We start from the raw sequence: 8,715 nt of genomic DNA on the forward strand, positions 1-8,715 counted from the left end.
GTTTGTTTGTTTTTGTAGACACAGACTATTTATTTTAAAATATACGTGGAAAAACAGAGGAACTGAATTGTCAAAATAATTTTGAAAAGGAAGAACAAAATTTTTTTAAGAATTACTACAGGGCCTCCCTGGTGGCACGAGGGGTTAAAACACAACCTATGAAGCTAACCGCAGCCACTGCAGCACGTGTTCGATCCCCGGCCAGGGAGCTACCCACATGGCGCAGCAGACCTCTCCTATCTCACCCGCTGCTCCCATCAGCAGTGTATTTCAGTCTGTCTGTTCTGTTCCCCACTCTGTCTCTGGTGAATCCTCTCACACACACACACCTGCACCTCTGGCCTGTAACCCCAGTTCTTGTATGCATAAAAATAAAATAAATCTTTAAAAAAAATCACAGCTTTCAAAAAAAAAAGAATTACTATAAGGATGTTTACGTCAAGATTTTTAAGAATTACTATAAAGCTACAGTATTTAAGACAGAGTACTATTAACAAAGGAATAGACACACTTTTGTAAAATGTGAACTGGTCATATTTGTGTGGACAGTTCAGTGGGAAAAGGATGGTCTTTTCAACAAATGGTATCTAAACAAGTGGACACCTAGGATATTTACACTAAAGTAGGGAAAACTTCTGTTCACACAAAAATCCAAGTGTTTATGGCAGTTTTACTCATAATCACCAAAAACTGGAAACAACCCAAATGTCCTTCATGAGATAAATGAACTGTGCTACATCCATGCAATGGAATATTACTCTGTAATAAAAAGAATAAACCACTGATACACTCGACAGCTTGGAGGAAACTCGATGGAATTATGCTGAGCAAAAATGCAGTCTCGAAAGTTAACAGGCTGTGTTATTACATTGACATGACATTCTGAAAAAGCATATTGTTAAAATGTTGCAGGGGCTTAGGATTTGGGGGGAGGGTGTAACTATGAAGGGGCAGCATGAGGGAATTCTGTAGGGTGATGGAAGAATCAGTATCCTGAATTTGGTGGTGGTTCCATGAACCTGTGCATATGTTAAAGCTCACAGAACCCCCACACTCAATTTTACTATATGATAATTTTTTAATTGCCAATCAAGCAAATGAGAATCCTTTTTTTCAGTAAAACATTTAACACAGGTGTATGTATGCCTAAACACTAGTTTTTTTGTAGTTTTTTTTTAATAATAAATTTTATTTTTATATTCCCCATACAATTGCAACCCCCCCATTCTGACCCCAATCCCTCCCCTCCCGCCCCCCACCCCCAAAAAGTGTCTCTGGTTTATAGTTTTTGTTGATTTTGATTTTCACTTTCTTATAGTTATTCATTTTCCTGGTCCCTTATTTAAGTTTTCTAGATTCCTGCTGAGTGAGACCATCCGTAAACACTAGTTTTGTTTGCTTTTGATCTCTATAAAGGGGTTCCTATGCCATGCCCTATTTTGTACCTTGCTTCTTTCACTTAACACTTCGTGTGCGGTTTATTTATTCCTTCTCGTGGTGTGCAGTATTCCATTGTGTTAATGTAACACTGTGCCTTTCCTGTGGATGTATAATTGGGTTGTTCCCAGCTTTTTGCTATTACCAATAGTGTTAGTACATGAGCTTTGCCATATCATATATGTGCAAGCATGTTCACTGTAGGGTGTGGGGGGGTGGGCACAAAGAGAGAAGGAAGCACAGTGGACTCTGGTGGTGGACTGCGGGTGATTTGATGGAGGGCATCCTCGGTGGCCATTCCTAATGGAGAGAATCCCGATGTTACCACACCTAAAAGGATAAATTATTATTTTAAGAAAAATATAGCAAGTTTAAAAATGTTTTTTCCCAGTTTTATTGAGATATAATTGACATGTAACATTGTGTAATGTAAGGCATAATGCAATGATTTGCTTTACACATACACTGTGAGGTGATTACCACAATAAGTTCAGTTAATTACTTCACATAGTTACTTTTCTGTGGTGAGAACTTTCAGTACACAAATATTGTTAACTATCAATATTTTTTTAAAAAGGAATGTTCACCGTAGCTAGTTTAGGTGGCAAAGAAGTTAACCAAACGCTACCTAAGCACCCGCTAGGAGAACGCCTGAGTAAACTCTGGCTGTAATAAATGACACATCATCGGTCATTTAGGCCGCATGAGCCACTGTTGGGATAACTGCGCTCTGCCGACCTGGCTGCTGTGCTGGCGGCTCCTGCGCCTGGCTCCAATCCCTGCAGGTGGGTCCAGTAACCAGTGAGGCAATGACCTCACTGAGCTCCTCTTGAGCTCCCTGTGGGCAGAGATGAGGACAGACAGGAAGGAGCCAGTGACACAGGAGGCTGGCCACCGCAGAGCACTGCAGACGACCTGACCTGGTCCTGGCTCGGGTCTCTCTCTGCGCTCCCCCACGCAGGCTGCCCCAGCACCTCAGGGAGGCAGCCCCTGAAGAGCCCAAGTGAGTCCTTCCTCCCCCCTCCCCCCCCCTTCAACTGCTCCTCCTCCTCCAGGGCTGAATCTGCTTTCTCAAGGCCTCAGGACCCCTGCATTCATGAGCATCCCTGAATGGGGAGTGTGACTGTCCCCAGGTGCAGGGAGGAGACTGGGGTCTGGGGAGGACAGGAACAGGGTGGGCAGATGCCCAGCAGGGCTGTGGCGGTGGTGAGTGGGCAGATCCTCATCCCACAGTCTGACATCCCCTCAAGCCATACTGAGCTTGTCTGCTGCCTCCTCCTCTGAAGGGCTCCCCCTATTTGTGTCTCCCCCAGGCTAGCAGCCCTAGTGCATCTACTCACCCCAGCCAGGGGTTGCAGACCCAGCATGCAGGCCCTGGGGCAGGAGGATGGGGGACTGGGTGCAGGCAGAGCTGGCAGCTGCCCAGCACCTGAGTAGGAACTTCAGAGCCTTTCCTAAAACCCCAGGCTCTTTTGGGGTTGCTCCCCAGGCCTTTGGGATCCAGGGCTGTGCCTTTGGAACAGGCCAAGCTGTTGTCCAACCTGCCCTGGGATCTAGGCCACAGAGCCCTTCCAACTTGGGGCAAACAGCCTAAAATCCAAATTTTTCAAGGAGAAAAGAATAGTAAAATTGTACAACTTCTCTTTAACCACGGAAATGAGCTTCTGACAGGAGGAAGGACAGGAGGGGCAGGAAGGACATCTGTAGAACCACAAAACAAAACTAAGACAGGGTCGTCCACGAGGAAGGGGTAGAGCTAACCCTGGACTGACGGCAGCCCCCCACACACAAAGATGGAGACTCTGGGACACTCAGCCCTGGGGCTCATGCATCCGGGGGCCTGTGACTGTCCCCACCCCCACCTCCACCCCCTAACCCGCAGGGGTAAATGTTTAAGGCCAGGGGTGAATGATTAAACCTCCATCTCACATCTTCTCTGAGGCCTTCCCTGTGTTAGAGATGAGATGTACCCAGCTGGCAAAGGCGGGCATCACCGTAACATGCTGTCCTTGACTGAGCTGCGCTGAAGTTCAAGTCTGGCCCTGGACTCACCCCAGGCCACAGACATCCAGAAAGGGAAGTGGAGGGTAGGATGTGGCTGGGTGATGGCTAGGTGGGAGGGCTGGGAGCTGAGGACAAATAAGAGGGGCCAGTGCTATCTAGATGCTGGGCCTAGTGACAACGTGGAGGAGGGGAAGGGAGGTTAGGAGGCCCCTGCAGAGAACTGTGCTCTAGGGCCTGTTTCCTCATGTGTATACCAGTGATTAAAGGACAATTTATCCTGGTGGAGTTGGTGGGGGCAAGGCTTGATTTGGGTAATCATTCAGTGTCTGGCACAGAGTAACTGAGGAAAATACTGCTGGTGTTGTTATTGTTATTATTACATGAATCTCTCAATCTTAACGAATCCTTGACATTCTCCCCCAATGGGATGGGCACTTTGCTCCCCTTGAGGGTGAGCACCACCCTGTCCACCTCTGTGGCTCTGGTGTGGGGACACCAGCAGTCATGACAGAGGGGGTGCGTGACAGGCAGAAAAATGACCCCTTAAAGATGTCCACATCCTAAACCGTGGGGCCTGTTCTACAAAGAACTGCTAACAGCTGACGTTTGCACTATACTTGCGCTGTGCCCACGGTGACATGTTATCTCATTCAACCCTTACCATAACCCTGTGAGGAGAAAAGCTATCATCCCTGATGACAGAGGAACAAATGGAGGCACAGAGCACTTGCGTCACTTCTCATCATGTGACATGACATGGCAGCTATTTAGACCTGGACGGTAACACTCCAGAGTCCCTCCTCTTGCCCACCCTGTACACAGACTACTATATCAATCCACTGTTGTCATGTGTGAGGCCATTACACATCTCTCCAAAGCCCAGTGCTCTTTAGCCCCTTTTATGAATGAGGAACTGAGGTTCCAAGAGGACCAGTGACTTGACTTGCCCAAAGTCACACAGCAAGGCCTTGGCGTTCTGGCTCTTGGATGAGGTCTGCCAGGCTCTAAAACCACGTGCCCTGAGTTATTGTGGGTGTGAATGAGATTCAAGGGGAGATAGACTCCAACGTCTGAAGACAAAATGGCAGATCCTGTCCATCCCCTTGAGATAGATGTCCCCATTTCCATGGCTGGTGTCAGGAGATACAGAATAAGCAATTCCCCAAGTCAAGACTTCCACAGACAGGGCTGAGAGAGTTTCTTGTCCCCTGAGGACTGAAGGACCTGATCCCACGGGAGGTTCTGAAGTAAATGGCCACTTGCACTTCATGGTCTGGACAAAAAGCAAAGGAAGGAGTCCCGGAGTCATGTTAGTTCGCATCTCACTGCGTTTGTTATAGTTGTGATCTCTACTTTTGCTGGAGAGAATTACATTTTAATGAATATTAATGAATTGTACCATGTACAATCACCCAGGTCAAGCAGTTACTGAATTTTTCAGAAGTTCCCTAGGTGCCTTTCCAATCACATCCCCCCATCCCAAAAGTAAACGCTGTCCTGACTTGGCAATAATCATTCCGTTGCTTTTCTTTATAATTTTCCCATCAGTAATAGAGTAGTTTTGCCTGGATTTGAACTTTGTGTAAATGGGCCATACAGTGTATAACCATTTATATTTGACTTCTGTTGTTCAATGTCGTATTTGTGAATCTGTCCATTCACATTGTACAGTATTCCATCCTGTGAACATAGTCTATTTATTGGCATGGCTGGTTTTTAACTTGTAGTTTTTAATATGATCTAGGTTTGAACACTTCATTGGTTATATGTTTTATCTTCTCCCACTTTGTGTTACAATTTGTGGTCTTCACTCTATGGTGCTTTTGTAATCAATAAACTTTCTAAATTTTAATGGGATTAAATGTTGTATGATTATTTACGGCTAATGTTTTCGTGTTTTAAGAAAAGCTTTTTCTGCTGTGAGTATATGGAGATGTTGTCCTATATTCAATTCTTACAGCTTTTTGATTTTGCCTTTCACATTTATATTTTGAATCTACCTAGATTTTTGTGTTGAGAGAGAGGGTCCAATTTTTTTTCCTAATATAACCAATTATTCCATTCATTGAAAATCCAACAATTCCCAATGATCTCATGATATCTCCTTGGTCTTTTTGTGTCTACATATGAGCGGCTCTGTTTCTGAGACTGTTATTCTTTCATTGGCCTATTGGTCTACACTTGCAGCAATATCTTAATTGTTATATCCTATAAGAGGCGTGGGTGTCTTGACTATTTGGCACTTCCACATAAATTTAAGAATTAACTTATGACACACACACACACACACACATCTACTGAAATCATGACTGGATTTTCATTGAGCCCACAAAACATTTTAGAAGGGATTGACAGGTTTATGACATTGACTTTCAATAAGGTTATATTTTCTTCCAAAAAACTTTTGCTCCCTTTCACTAATTTCTAAGCAGTCCACAAATGGAATATTTATTAAAATGTTCTTTTATTTGTTGTTAACATATAAAAGCTATCAACTTTTAAATAGATTTTGTATTCAGAAATATTTTTAGTTCTTAATAATTCTAATAATTTATTGTGGATTCTCTGGGATTTCCTACATACATGGTGGTATCATCCATAAATTTGACAATTCTGTTCACTTTCAATCTTTAAATATTTTATTGCCTTCCCTTGCCTTATTGTGCTGGCTAGGACCTCCACTACAGTGCTGAGTAGAAATGTTAACAGGCGTCCTTTCCACATTTCAAAGTTCTTAACATTTCACTTTTAAATATGTAGTTTACTGTGAATCTTTGTAGATACTATTTATGTTAAGAGAGCTTGCTAAGGGCCTCCCTGGTGGCGCAGCGGTTGAGCGCTGGGTTGTGAAGCTGCCTGCAGCCTCTGCAGCGCCAGTTCGATCCCCGGCTGCTCCCCGGCCACCGGAGGAGGGTCCCACATGGTGTGCAGACCTCTCCTGCCGCCCCCTGCTCCCCTCAGCAGTGTGCTTCGGTCCTCTGCCTGCTCTGCTCCCCGCTCTGGCTCTGGTGAATTCTCTCACCCTCCTGTGCTTCTGACTGTACCGAGTGCTTGTATGTATAAATAAATAAATAAATAAATCTTTAAAAAAAAAAAAAGAGAGCTTGCTAAGATTTTCTAACTCATGAATGGTCAGATTTTATCTAACCCATCCTCATCTATTGAGATGATTGTGGGCTTTCTCCTTTAACCTGCTAATGAGGTAAAGTGTGCTGATTGAGTTCAATGGCAAACCATATTGCAGATTTGGAATAAATACTACTTTTTTTTTAATATATTAGATTTACATGGTGCTATATAGGTGAATGTTTGTGTCCCCTCAGAATTCATATGTTGAAACCTAATCCCCAAAGTGATGGTATTAAGAGGTAGGGTTTGTGGGAGGTTATTAGGTTCAGAGGGTGCCATCCTCATGAATAGGATTGGTATGCTCATAAAAGAGAGTCCAGTGCCTCCCTGGTGGTGCAGGCGGTTGAGCTCAGTGCTGTGAAGCTGTCCGCAGCTTCTGCAGTGCCTGTTCAATCCCTGCTGGCCACGAAGATACCCACATGGCGCGGCAGACCTCTCCTGAATCACCCGCTGCTTCCCTCAGCAGTGTATTTCAGTCAGTCTGCCTGTTCTGTTTCCCACTCTGTCTCTGGTGAGTCCTCACCCTCCCGCACATCTGGCCTGTACCCCGGTTCTTGTATGAATAAATAAAAATCTTTTTTTTTTCAAAGATTTATTTATTTATTTATACATGCACTGGGTACAGTCAGAAGCATGGGAGGGTGAGAGAATTCACAAGAGCCAGAGCGGGGAGCAGAACAGTCAGAAGTACACTGCTGAGGGGAGCAGTGGGCGTGGCAGGAGAGGTCTGTCACGCCATGTGGGATCCCCCCCCCGCCCCCCGCAGCCAGGGATTGAACCAGCACTGCAGAGGCTGCAGACAGCTCAGCTTCGCAGCCCAGCACTCAACCACTGAGCCACCGGGGAGGCCCCTGAATAAATAAAAATCTTTTTTAAAAAAAAAGAGTCCAGAAAGTTTTCTCACCCATTCATTATGTGAGGACACAATGAGAAGACCACTGTCAATGAACCAGAATCTCGTCCTCACAAAAAAACAAATCTGGTTCCTTGGCATTGGACATTCCAGCCTCCTGAATGTGAGAAATGCTGGTTGTTTATTAGCCACCAATCTACATTATTTTTGTAATAATGCAGCCAAAATGGACTAAAACAGGCAGTTGTCAAGTTCAGAAATATGCATCTATTTTCTTTTGATTGTTCTGTAATATTCTTTTCACTCGTCAGTTTTTAGAATCTAGGTTCTATCAGGCCTATCAAATGAATTAAGAATGCTCTTTTATACACTTTTAAATTACTTTCACAAAAATAGAATTATTCCTTGAGTGCCTCATGAGCAAAGTCACCTGAGCCCTGAGTTCCTGTGTGGGAAGACTTTTGGCTACAGCTTCCGTTAATGGATATAGAACTACTCAAGTTACATTTTTCGAGACACTTTTGGCAAGTTATATGTCTGCAGTAATTGTCCATTTTATCAAATATTTCAACCTAATGGGCATAAAGTTGCCTTTTTAGATATTGGTCAAATTATCATATCAATGGAAGGCCACCAACCCATCTGGACAAAGTCAGAATATCCTCATTGAACATATGAAATACGGATGTGCTGAGCTGTTTTTCACTAGCTGTTTCCACTTCCAGATGTCTGCAATGCTCCTCTTTCCTATTAGACTGCCCTCTCTTCCCCTTCATTACCTGGCTGACTCCTTCTGATTTTTTAAAACTCAGTTCAGGCACCGTATCCTCTGAAAAGGCTTCCAAGTCCTGGGTTCCCCACAGCCCATGGGATCCATCACTGTTAACTGCAATAACCACACTGCATGGAAATTCTTTCTGTATTTGTCTTCCCCACTAGACTGTGAGCTCCTTCCTCGGTGTCCCCAGAGCAGAACAGAGGAGGCCAGGCAATACTCGTAGAACTGAACTGAGGGCCTCCCTGGTGGCGCAGGTGGTTGAACACAGCGCTGTGAAGCTGTCCGCAGCCTCTGCAGTACTGGTTCCATCCCCGCCGGCCTCGGAGCAACCCACATGACAAGCAGACCTCTCCTGTCTCGCCCGCTGCTCCCCTTAGCAGTGCATTTCGTCAGTCTGCCTGTTCTGGTCCCTGTTCTGTCTCTGGTGAGTCCTCTCACCCTCCCACACATCTGGTCTGTACCCAAGTTCTTATATAAATAAATATTTAAAAAAAAAGAAAGAACTGAACCAAGC

Source organism: Talpa occidentalis, unplaced genomic scaffold (genome assembly GCF_014898055.3).
Source record: "Talpa occidentalis isolate TD23 unplaced genomic scaffold, MPIMG_talOcc4v2.1 talOcc4.15, whole genome shotgun sequence".
Classification (NCBI taxonomy): Eukaryota; Metazoa; Chordata; class Mammalia; order Eulipotyphla; family Talpidae; genus Talpa; species Talpa occidentalis.